Source organism: Prionailurus viverrinus, chromosome B4 (assembly GCF_022837055.1).
Source record: "Prionailurus viverrinus isolate Anna chromosome B4, UM_Priviv_1.0, whole genome shotgun sequence".
Classification (NCBI taxonomy): domain Eukaryota; kingdom Metazoa; phylum Chordata; class Mammalia; order Carnivora; family Felidae; genus Prionailurus; species Prionailurus viverrinus.
Genome location: NC_062567.1, coordinates 76,368,598 through 76,378,805, shown reverse-complemented (window position 1 = coordinate 76,378,805; position 10,208 = coordinate 76,368,598).

The window sequence follows — 10,208 nt, the reverse complement described above, 5'->3', positions numbered from 1 at the left end:
TGGCACTGGAAGTTCAAGTTCTGGTCCTGCTTGTGGGTCTCCAAGATTCTGTCCCCAGACCCTTGGTTTCCCAGCCTCTGGACTCTATCTTGCTACCTCCCTAGCCACCCACCTCAGTGAAGCTGCTTCCAGACTGATTCCCCTCATTCTAGTGCCCCACCCCCTCCCGGGGCCAGGGTTCTGGACTCTGTTGCAATAAAGGACTTCCCTCTTCAATGATAAAACTAAGCATCATTATTTATTTATGTATTTATTTATTATTAAAAAAAAAATTTTTTTTAACGTTTATTTATTTTTGAGACAGAGAGAGACAGAGCATGAATGGGGGAGGGTCAGAGAGAGGGAGACACAGAATCTGAAACAGGCTCCAGGCTCTGAGCTGTCAGCACAGAGCCCGATGCGGGGCTCGAACTCACAGACCGTGAGATCATGACCTGAGCCGAAGTCGGACGCTTAACCAACTGAGCCACCCAGGCGCCCCACTAAGCACCATTATTTAGAACAGCACTGGGGTGCCTGGGTGGCTCAGTCTGTTGAGTGACTTGGGCTCAGGTCATAACCTCATGGTTCGTGAGTTCGAGCTCTGCGCCGGGCTCTGTGCTGACAGCTCAGAGCCTGGAGCCTCGGATTCTGTGTCTCCCTCTCTCTCTGCCCCTCGCCCGCTCGTGCTCTGTCTCTTTCTCCCTCTCAAAAATAAAGAAACGTAACCAAAAAATTTAGAACAGCATCGTCTCTCTAATTATTGTGGCAGCAGCTTGAAGTAAATTCATTTTTGTTGCAACTTGCAAATGTATATATACAACGCTAACCAGCCTTCTGCTCACGTGTGACTGACTCACCAGGTCCCAGGAGGTGGCAGGGTAGTGTTAGAGCCCAGAGCAAGCCCACCACGAAGTGAAAGGGACCTCTTGCCCACTGAGGCCCCGAGTCAATATTTTCTATTGTGCCCCCCCCCCCAATCCTTCTTGAAGCTAGCCACCCTTCTTATTATTATTTTTTTTAATTTTTTTTTCAACGTTTATTTTTGGGACAGAGAGAGACAGAGCATGAACGGGGGAGGGGCAGAGAGAGAGGGAGACACAGAATCGGAAACAGGCTCCAGGCTCCGAGCCATCAGCCCAGAGCCCGACACGGGGCTCGAACTCACGGACCGCGAGATCGTGACCTGGCTGAAGTCGGACGCTTAACCGACTGCGCCACCCAGGCGCCCCGCCACCCTTCTTATTAAGCCCTGCCCCCCCGGGACAGTGGGCATGCAGGGGGCAGCCAAGGGTCCCACCAGTAGCCTCCTGGAATTTCCTTCTACACCCCAGGTGTTTGTTCAGGGAAAGACAGAAAAGCTTCGGGGAGAATTCCTTTTCCCTCCCTCCCCCTCCTTCCTGTCCTAGTTGCCGTGTACCTACTATGTGATCAAGGTCACTCAGGAGATAACAAAATACCAGAGCTTAGACAAGGACACTGAGGAAGGATGGAAACGTTACTTCAATACCCACTTGAGGGCGGAGCTTGTCCATCACATTCCAGCCCTCCGAGGGGCCTGGGTATTAAAACCCCCATTTTATGCACAGATTTTGCATAAGGTTACCCTGTAAGTGATGGAAGTGATGTCTGATGCTTGGACCAGCGGGCGCTTTTTTGACGATACTCGATTTTTATCATATGTACACATGTCACACGCAGCTGAAAAAATTTAAGCTCGTTTTTGTTTTTGAGTAGATCTAAAGGTCCCCCACACAATTCTAAGTACAAACGGCCTCCTTCCTCACCAGCCACCCGGTTTCTCTCCCAGAGGGTAACTAACATTACCTGTTTCTTGTAATTCATCTCAGCTAGAGTTTATGTACATATTAATTCCTTAGGTACATACATATATACAGGTGTACTTTTCTTTCACAAAGGGTTTTACACTATATGTAGTATTGTATGTCGTGCTTTGACATTCAGTCAGTGCCTGTTCTTCCATATCAGCATGCAAATTGTTGTCTTATGCTTTTTCAAAGCTGCATAATATTCCGCCTATGGATGCTATGTATGTATTAGTGTCAGGAAGTAAGTAAGCAAGCAAGCTCTATGCCCAATGTGGGGCTTGAACTCAGGACTCTGAGATCAAGAGTTCCGTGTGCTACCGATCGAGCCAGCCAGGTGCTCCATATTACAAAAAAATTTTTTTAATTGAGTTTTTATTTATTTATTTTTTCAACGTTTATTTATTTTTGGGACAGAGAGAGACAGAGCATGAACGGGCGAGGGGCAGAGAGAGAGGGAGACACAGAATCGGAAACAGGCTCCAGGCTCTGAGCCATCAGCCCAGAGCCTGACGCGGGGCTCGAACTCCCGGACCGCGAGATTGTGACCTGGCTGAAGTCGGACGCTTAACCGACTGCGCCACCCAGGCGCCCCTAATTGAGTTTTTAATGTTAATTCCAGGATAAAGTCTCATATTTTATTTAACCAATCCTCAAATTGTGGGTCTTTTCAATCTTCTGCTATGACAGCAAAGTTGCAGTTAATGACCTTGGATACATGGCATACTGTACATGATGAGGGTATCTGAATAATTCCCGGAGTTGCTGAGTCAAAGTAAATGTACACTAAAATTTTTTTTTAAGGTTTTATTTTTAAGTAATCTCTACACCCAGCATGGGGCTTGAACTCACAACCTCAAGATCGAGAATTGCATGCCCCACCGACTGAGCCAGCTAGGCACCCCTGTACGTTTAAATCTTCCATAGATATTAGAAAAGAAGCTTGTGTTTTTATAGGACTGAATTTTAGTTTTCTAGAAAATCTATGGGTATAGAAGGCCCATGTTTGACTATCCCAGGGAAATCAGACATTGCTCCTCAACTCTCACCCCTCCAGGAATAAAATAATGAATCTTGCAAGCATTTGTGGGCCATTCTTCATACATTGTCGTTTCAAGGTTTGCTCTGCCCTCCGAAGGTGATCTGGGCTAAGATGGCCCGTGATCACCTTAGGTGATCTAAAGCAGGCTCAGGAGGAGGTCCGGACAGAACTAGGGTGCAAGGTGGTGGGAAGGGAGGAGGCCGCTGGGAGAAGTACCCCGTGAGGAAGAGAAGAGGGGGCTGGAGATCAGCTGGCCAGTGGGCCAGCCACAGGCTGCTTCTTTGCATATCCTGGTCAGTGTTAGCTGCTTTGCCTATCGGGCACCCCTTCCCCTGTTCTGGTAACAGAACAAAGACTCCGCCTACCTGGCCACTCCCACTGTATCCCCCTTCTTTTCAGGAACTGTCCTTTCCAGCTCTGGCCTGTGGTTCTGGTGGGCCTGCCAGTCACCGTACCTCTTCTCTGGGCCCACGGAGGGCTGGAGTCAGCCTGGCCAATCAGAGAACAAAGCCTTTGTTCCTTTTTTGCTGAAGTGTAACATAGATGTAATAAAAGGCAGAAAGGGCTTGATGGATTTCTGCTTATCTTCCCACATACAACATAGAACATTTCTTGTATCATAGAAGATTTCCTTGGACTCCTTGCCAGAGTGCGCTTTTTTTTCTTTTCTTTTTTAATGTTTATTTATTTATTTTGGAGAGAGAGCACGAGCAGGGGAGGAGCAGAGAGAGAGGGAGACACAGAATCCAAAGCAGGCTTCAGACCCCGGGCTGCCAGCACAGAGCGGGACAGTGCGGGACTCGAACGCACGAACTGCGAGATCAAGACCTGAGCCGAAGTCGGACACTTAATCCACTGAGCCACCCAGGCGCCCCCAGAGTGCACTTTTAAAAGTACAAATGAGGGGCACCTGGGTGGCTCAGTCAGTTGAGCATCTGACTTCAGCTCAGGTCGTGATCTCATGGCTCGTGAGTTTGAGCCCCACATCAGGTTCTGTGCTGACAGCTCAGAGCCTAAAGCCTCCTTCTGATTCTGTCTCTCTCTCTCTCTCTCTCTCTGCCCTTCCCCTCTAGTGTTCTGTCTCTCTCTTTCTCTCAAAAATAAATAAACGTTAAAAAAATTAAAAAAAAAGTACAAATGAAAAATAAAAGTACAGATCAGACTTGGTTACTCTCTTACTTAGAACCCTCTAATGTCGGGGTGCCTGGGTGGCTCAGTGGGTTAAGTGTCCAACTCTTGATCTCGGCTCAGGTCATGATCTCATGGCTCGTGGGATCGAGTCCTGCGTCAGGCTCTGCCCTGAGAGCGTGAAGCCTGCTTGGAATTCTTCTCTCTCTGCCTCTCTACGTGCACACACGCACCTGTGTGTGTGCCTTTCTCTCTCTCTCTCTCTCTCTCCCTCAAAATAAATAAACATAAAAAAAAGAACTCCTTGATGTAGACACTCCCCACGTCCTGCCTCGGCCCACAGTTTGAGCCTGCTTGGCCTCTGCCTACTCCTCAGGCCTCCTCCTGGCCACTGTCTCCTGTGTTCTCGTTGACTCAGTGATGTGGGCTTTTTGGTGCTTGGTCACACTTCCTTCTGCCCAGGGCCCTTGCACATGCTTGTTCTGTCTTTTGGGGGACATGTTGCTTTTCTATGCACACATAGCAGTTTCCTATTCTTTTTTCATGGTGCAGCACAATGCAGCTTCTGCAGGAAAGCCTTCTAGACACGTGGGCTGGGTGGGCTATTTCTTTAAAAAACAAATTTTTTTTTTTTAATGCTGATTTATTATTGAGAGACAGAGAGACAGAGCATGAGCATGGGAGGGGCAGAGAGAGTGGGAGACACAGAATCCAAAGCAGGCTCCAGGCTCTGAGCTGTCAACACAGAGACGCACGCGGGGCTAGAACTCACAAACCGCGAGATCATGACCTGAGCCGAAGTGGGACGCTTAACCTCCTGAGCCACCCAGGCGCCCCGGGGCTATTTCTATAATAAGTTCTCAAAGTATCCTGTACTTTGTCCTTGTAGACTACCACCCTCTGCTCATCTGTAGTGATGCCTTACTCATGTCAGCCGTGCCTGTTAGACTGGAAGCTCCATTGGGGCAGGGACCACATCACATCTGCCCAGTTTTTCCTTGTCTTCAGTACCTAGCAGAGTGTCTGGCATAATGTAGGTGATCAAGAAAAAAAATTATTAAATAAAAGAATAAGTAAGCCATTTCCCTATTGATGGTCATCTGTTTTTTATTTGTTTTAATTTATTAATTTATTTTAATCCTTTAAAAGTCCTTCCTTAGGGCTGCCTATCTGGCTTAGTCAGCTGAGCATGTGACTCTTGATCTCAGGGTTGTGAATTCAAGCTCCCTGTTAGGCATGGAGCCTACTTAAAAAAACAATGTCAGGGCACCTGAGTGGCTCAGTCGGTTGAGTGTCTGACTTTTGATTTCGGCACAGGTCATGATCCTAGGGGTCGTGAGATTGAGCCCTGCACCTGCTTGAGATTCTTTCCCTCTGCCTCTCTCTCCCACTCATGTGCTCTCTCTCTCTCTCTCTCTCTGTCTCTGTCTCTTTCTTAAAAAAAAAAAAGGTTAAAAAAAAAGGGTGCTTGGCTGGATCAGTTGGTGAAGCACGTGGCTCTTGATTTTGGGGTTGTGAGTTCAGGCCCCCACTGGGTGCAGAGATTACTTAAAACTAAAACCTTAAAAAAAAAACAAAAAAATCCCTCCTTCTTTTAGGGGAAAAATGATCAATTTGCTCATACCTAGTCCAGAAACTGCTGATGTAGTGGTCTTTTTTTTTTTAAGTTTATTTATTTATTTTTGAGAGAGAGCACGCGAGAGAGATAGAGAGAGCAAGAGTGGAGAAGGGACAGAGAGATAGGGAAAGAGAATCCCAAGCAGCCTCCCCCCACTGTCAGTGCAAAGCCCTACTCGGGGCCTGAACTCATGAACCATGAGATCATGACCTGAGCCGAAATCAAGAGTCAGATGCTTAACCAACTGAGCCACCCAGGTGCCCCTGATGTATTGGTCTTTTAAAGCATGTCCCTTAGGGGCGCCTGGGTGGCTCAGTCCGTTAAGCATTCGACTTTGGCTCAGGTCACGATCTCGCTGTCCGTGGGTTCGAGCCCCGCGTCAGGCTCTGTGCTGACTGCTCAGAGCCTGGAGCCTGTTTCAGATTCTGTGTCTCCCTCTCTCTCTGCCCCTCCCCCGTTCATGCTCTGTCTCTCTCTGTCTCAAAAATAAATGTTAAAAAAAAAAAAAAGCGTGTCCCTGCAAAGTGGCCTCGGCCCCACATCAGCAACTGTGGCCTTCGGTAAGTGCCTGGAAAGGAGTGGGAAAGCAGGCTTGGGACCAAACTTGGCCTAAATGTGCCTAGCTAGCAGTGTGTGCCTGGTGCCTGGAGGGTGGGGACGAGGATGGCAGAACTGAATCCAAAGACACCTACGACGACGACGGGGTCCTTGCCTTCAAACGACTTCCAGCTTACCCGGGAAGACAATACACAACCCAGAAAAGTCAACTTCACTTGCTCATTCAGCAAGCCGTTGGTCACCTGGGAGGAGGCAGACGGTCAGACACAGGGTGGGAGAAGGCTGGACGTTTGGCACGTGGCAAGGTGAGAAGTCGCTGTGCATGATGGACTCAGTGATGATTTAGGGAGCATGGACCACGGGTGGTCCCCCAATTTGCGTTCTCTCCCCCTTTCCTCAGTAGTTTGGATGCCATTTTTAGGTGGGCACATGGTCACGTAGACTAAAGACTGCATACTTCTGCCTTCCCTGCAGTTAGCTGTGGTCACGTGACAAAAGGATAGAAGTGGAGGGTGCAACTTCTGGGAAGTATCCTAAAAGGGAGGGAGTGTGAACTGCTCCCTTCACCCCTCCCTTCTGCTGGTGGGAATGCATACGAAATGGCTGCAGTTCAGCAGCTATCTTGGACCATGAGGTGACCTGGGGAATGAAAGCCATCCTTAGAGCAAAGGAGAGATGAGACCTGGGTCCATGGCACCATGGGATGCCATACTAGCCTTGGACAGATTATTTCCATGTCTGGACATTGGGAGAGAAATAGACTTCCATCTGCACTGAGGCATTGTTATTTATTTATTTTTTTTTCTGTTACGCTTACCTGAAGCCAATCTTTTTTTTAATTAAAAACAAATTTTAATGTTTATTTATTTTTGAGAGAGAGAGAGAGAGAGAGAGAGCACAAGCAGGGAAGGGACAGAGAGAGAGGGAGACACAGAATCTGAGCTGTCAGCAGAGAGCCCGACGCAGGGCTTGAACCCACAGACCGTGAGATCAGGACCTGAGCCGAAGTCGAATGCTTAACCTACTGAGCCGCCCAGGCGCCCCCTGAAGCCAATCTTAATACAGTGAGCATATTAGCCTGACTCAGGGGTATAGCTGCCAGAGGAGCCTAGAAGATGATCAGAGAGGGGGCTGGCTGGGGTAAGCAAACTGGCTTCCAGCCCCGTCCTGCCTTTGACCTGCTCTGGAAGGTTTGGAAAATCTCTGTCTTCTCTAGGCCTCAGTCCGCTCTTCTTGAACGGGGTTGTTGGACTCTTTGGCTGCTAAGATCTCTTCTTCCCCTGCCATTTTAATCTTCTGGCTATTTCGGTGAGCCCTGGAGGCCCGGAATGCTGCGCTGGGGAAGTTGTACTTGATCTGAGAAGCAGTGGGGGTCACTGGGGATTTTTCCCGGTGGTGGGGGGGGGGGGCAAAGAAGTGAAGTGAAGGAGGAAGTGCTTTAGGAAGATGAGCCTGGCAGCTCCTGGCAGGGATGCGTGGTGACATGGGGTGGGCACTGGATGAGCGTCAGAAGGCCGGCTTTCCCCCTCACAGGGTCTGTGGACACCCTGCCTGCCCTCTCCGAATGCCAGTTTGCTGCCGGTGACATGGGAATGATCAACACCGTCCCGGGGGGGGGGTTGGAGCTGGAACTCGGTAATGAACGTGAAGGTGTTCTGTGAGCCATACATGGTGGTGCCTGCTCTTTCCCTCGGGAGCCCTTTCAGGATGAGTCCTCTCTCTGCCTTCCCTTCTGTGTCTGTCGCTCACCCCTGTGACCCACTCCCCAGTAAGACCGGGGAGCCCCACGAAGCATGGCGCTGGCATTATGGCCGAGGGGCCCTCAGGCAACTGCCCATTCCGGTCCCCTCTCCACCTCCACGCCCAATTTCGCCCTCTCGTGTATCGATCGGGCTTCTTCGCAGATGTCAGAGAGCTTACGAAGGCTTCACTGGGTCTGGTTCTCACATGTTCTCTGTGAGGAAGGGTCACGTCTCATTTTACAGGCGAGGGACGGGGTCTGAAGCCAGGGAGGGAAAGTCATTTCCTCAGGGTTGCCCGGCTGTTTGGTGGCGGAGAGTGGATTGGAAAAAGGAGCGCTAGGGGCGCCTGGGTGGCGCAGTCGGTTAAGCGTCAGACTTCAGCCAGGTCACGATCTCGCGGTCTGTGAGTTCGAGCCCCGCGTCGGGCTCTGGGCTGATGGCTCAGAGCCTGGAGCCTGTTTCTGATTCTGTGTCTCCCTCTCTCTCTGCCCCTCCCCCGTTCATGCTCTGTCTCTCTCTGTCCCAAAAATAAATAAACGTTGGAAAAAAAAAAAAAAAAAAGAAAAAGGAGCGCTAAATCTGGATTATTATTTGACCTGTCCAGACCCTTCTAACCTGGGGGGGTGGGGGGGATCTTGTGGGTTAAGAGGAGAGGACTGTGGAGTAGGCCAGGCTGGTGGGCCGCCGCGGGGCTGGGGGAGGGGCAGCTGGGCTTCTGTGACCTTGAGGCCCGTGCGTCACTTCGGGCAGGCTTCAGGTGCCCCCTGGCGGGAACTTTGGGGAGTGCGCAGCCAATCCGTTTCCTCGCTGTAGCCTGCTTCTGGCTTCTGGATGGTTCCCCTGACGCTACCTTTCCTTCCAGCTGCTGGTCTACCTGTGGGACTTATTGCAACAGTGAGAACGTGAGCAACTTGGAGGATTTTTTTGGTGGAGGGGGTTAAAAATTCAAATGCCAATGGGGGCCAGACAGCTAAGGTAAAAGAGGGAAGTTGGTCTGGGGTGAGAAATTGTGGATAGTCACAGGTTGTTTGCACATAAAAATTGCTGGGGTAGGGGCGCCTGGGTGGCTCAGTTGGGTTAAATGGCCGATCGTGGCTCAGTTGGTTAAGCAGCCGACTTTGGCTCAGGTCATCATCTCACAGTTCGTGAGTTCCAGTGTCGCATCGGGCTCTCAGCTGTCAGTGCGGAGCCTGCTTCGGATCCTCTGCCTGCCCCTGCCCCCCGCCCCTCCTCTGCTTGTGCTGTCTCTCTCTCTCTCTCTCAAAAATAAATAAATACTAAAAAAATTGCTGGAGGTATTCTTCACATTCACAAAGAACTATGCTTTCCCACTGTCTTTTTGGAAACATGCCGGCTGTTCATCCTCCCACTGTAGACTGAAAGATAAGCATAGGATGGGTTACTTTTCTTTCTCTATCTCATCTTTTCTCATTTTCTCATTCTTTTCTCTATTTCGTCTTTACCCTAAGATGGCCCAAGTATAGACATGGCATCGGACACTCAGCTTCAATATGGGGACAGCGAAAGGGCATGGTGAGGACTGTGGCAAACCAGAATTACTTACAGTACCTGAGCCAGAGGCACCCCTTGCCAGGCGTTTTGACAGCCCTGCTCTGTTATCCTCTGCCTGTGCCCCTGCATCCCTGGTGGTGAGTCCGAGGGGCCAAGGGAGTGTGCCCACCCACAAAGCCTGGGTCTCCCCATCCTGTCCACATGGCCCTAAGCTCACTTCCAGGAACTGCTTGGGCTTCTTCCCTGGGTCCTGCTCCCTTTGCACCTAGTCCTGGCGAGGGGATGGCTGATTTGGGGGTGGGGGAGTCTCTAGAGCTGCCCTGTCCCACCAGGCAGCCGCCAGCCACGTGCGGCCGAGAACTTCGAATGTGGCTAGTCTGCATTGAGATGTGCTGTAACCATAAGATACACACCAGCCCTTGAAGACAGTGTGAGAAAAGATGAATATAAGATATGAATAATTTTACATATTGGTTACATGTTGAAATTATATTTTGCATATATTGGGTTAAATAAATACACCATTCAAGTTAATTCTACCTATTTCTTTTTACTTTACGAACGCGGCTACTAGAAAACTAAAAATTCAGGGGAGCCTGGACGGCTCAGTCGATTAAACGTCTGACTTCGGCTCAGCTCATGATCTCAGGGCTGGTGGGTTTGAGCCCCACGTCGGGCTCTGTGCTGACAGCTCAGAGCCTGGAGCCTGCTTCGGATTCTGTGTCTCCCTCTCTCACTGCCTCTCCCCTGCTCGCACTCTGTCTCTCTGTCTCCTTCTCTCAAAAATAAATAATCACACACAC